The sequence below is a fragment of the Pyxicephalus adspersus genome, chromosome 8 (genome assembly GCF_032062135.1).
Source record: "Pyxicephalus adspersus chromosome 8, UCB_Pads_2.0, whole genome shotgun sequence".
Classification (NCBI taxonomy): Eukaryota; Metazoa; Chordata; class Amphibia; order Anura; family Pyxicephalidae; genus Pyxicephalus; species Pyxicephalus adspersus.
Window position 1 is genome coordinate 43,405,484 of NC_092865.1, and position 2,507 is coordinate 43,407,990.

Below are 2,507 nucleotides of genomic sequence, written 5' to 3' on the forward strand. Positions count from 1 at the left end.
ATCATGGAATTTAGATCTTGTTGGATAGTATGTCTTAAAGACAATAACATCTCCTTCATAAGTGTCGGAGAAAGCATTTCATCTCCCACATGAAAGCGTGCTAAATCTATGTCCATAGAAGTTTCTAATGATAGGGGCATAACGCTCTTCTTACTTGTTAGATGTTCCGGAGTGCAAGAACCTTCGTCCTGTGGCAGAGGAGATGTAGGATTAGATGTTGTGATAATATGTGAGGAATTGTCCACCCTATCCGTAGAGTGATTTCTGCGATCAAAAGACGGTGAGGACTCATCATTTGATGGTGCTGGAGATTCGATTGATATAGAGGCTCCGTCGCCATCTTGTTGCTGTCGTGAATGTTGCGGCCTAAAATAATAAGACAATTTCTGGGGTTCTACCTTCCCCTTCTTGCGTCTCGTCATACTGACCTGGATCAGCTGGAGATCGGCACACCAAAAAGGTACACAGAAGATCAAAGTCGCTATGTAAAAACGTTGCTGAAGCCCGGGCTGACACGGAGCTCTTTCAAAACGCGGCCATCTTGAAAGCTGGCCAGACACGCCCCCCACATGTGATTTTTGACACACACACAAGTATCAGTTTATCCAGGGGGCAGCATTTGACTTCATGCCATTGGTATTTAACCCTGTTTGTAGTGTACATAGGACAGTTGGTCACTGCTTGGTATTTAAAAGAGATAGCATCTATTTAAGGCAACAAACCAAAAAAGTTTTGGGCAACAGATTGACCCTTTGACATGACTGAACAATGGGCAATAAAGTGTAAGACTTGCCATCTAGAGTTTGCAAACAGGACTGCTTCTCTGATTGCAAACAGGCCAGCTAGTAAAAACACTATGAAATTGGATTGATAAGTGCTGCGTAATAAGTCGGTGTTTAATAAATATGTTAATAATAAGGATTGTTTTTACTCTTTCGCTGTATGTCTTACTAGCCACTGTCAACGATTTTGCTCTTTCTTCGAAATAAAGAATTTATTTAAAAACAAATAAAGAATTTGAACATGGCCTTTAAAATACTAAAAATTACAAAATTAAAAACTAACAGGTTCTGAAAAGAGTATAAGACAACTCCCCAAAATGTTTTTAAATATAGCAATAGTAAAAAGATCAGGTCTGAGCATGTAGGCTCCTCACAAGTTTACAAGATTTGTTAAGTGGAAACAAAAAAGCAGTAAACTTAATAGATTTATATTTCCGTGTACACAAAGGGAAATGGCGGTTCTTAAATCCAACATGGGATAATATTGCAAAGACTTAAACCGCAATGGCTAAAAATAATATTGTTCAGTGGGTACCTGTTAAACAAGATAAAGGTGATTAAAGCACCTGGGACAAATGGCTTACACCCATGTGTCTCCAAAGGGCTAACCATGGTATTTCTAATTTTCAGAGACCCCTTAAAAACTGGTTGGTACCAAAGAACTGATGAAAGACCAATGTAGTGATATATTTAAAAAGGTTTTAAAGTCTTTACCTGTAATTACATGTAGTCTTTCTCTGTAACTACAATTTTAAAAGCTTAACTTATTTAGGTGGAATAAACATAAATGACAGTGTGCATGAATTCAGGAAAGACTGAAGTTGTCAAACAAATTTTTTTCATGAAGTGGTAAGCAAAACTTACTCAATGTTGGAATCATTGATTTTAGCAGATAAATTATTAAATAAAGTTTAGGATTAAACATGTTATTTCTGTGTTTATAAAGGACATCATGCTATGTTATGGAATAAAATCCTTACAATATAACCCTTACAAGCAACCTAAGTGTTCTGTATGATTGAGCCACTAAGTGTCAAATAAGGTTAACTTTTGATAAATGTAAATGTTTGCGTATGGGGGCCAAAATCATGTATGCACCATGTATTCATTTATTTTAATAAATATATCACATATTGTAAATGGTAGATCAGGAAGGGTTTTTTGTTTCCTCTGTTGAAATAATTGAATATAGGCTTCTTAATAGAAAACGTAGGCTTTGTAATATTGTTTTTTCATATTGGTTGAACCCTATTGACTCGTGTCTTTTTTTTTTTTTCAACTGGTGTAACTATAAGTAGTGCTGTCCATCCCTCAAGCAGGGTAAAGACATAGAAGATCCAGCAAAAGGAAAATCAAACCACCTTTTCATCCATAGATCAGCCAAATTCTGGTGAACTGTGAATAAACTCCTACTTTCTCCAACACCTAATTCTAATGCTCCCAATCTGTAAAAGCAGTCTACAATGAGGAGTTTGAACATGTCAACATCCATGTCCAGGCCGTTACGGGAGAAAAAAACAAATGTATAAATTGCATGAGTGATGATCACTTCATAATTTCCTTTGAGAAGAAAGTTAAGGTGTTCCGGCTAAAGGAGGAATAGAAGGGGCAACTTGTATATGTAAATGGTGCCCAGAGGCTTGTAAACAGCACATTTCATCGCTTACTGCAAGATTAAGTAGGTAAGGGAATGGGAAAAGTTGAGGGTGTTGGTCTAGAAGTAGG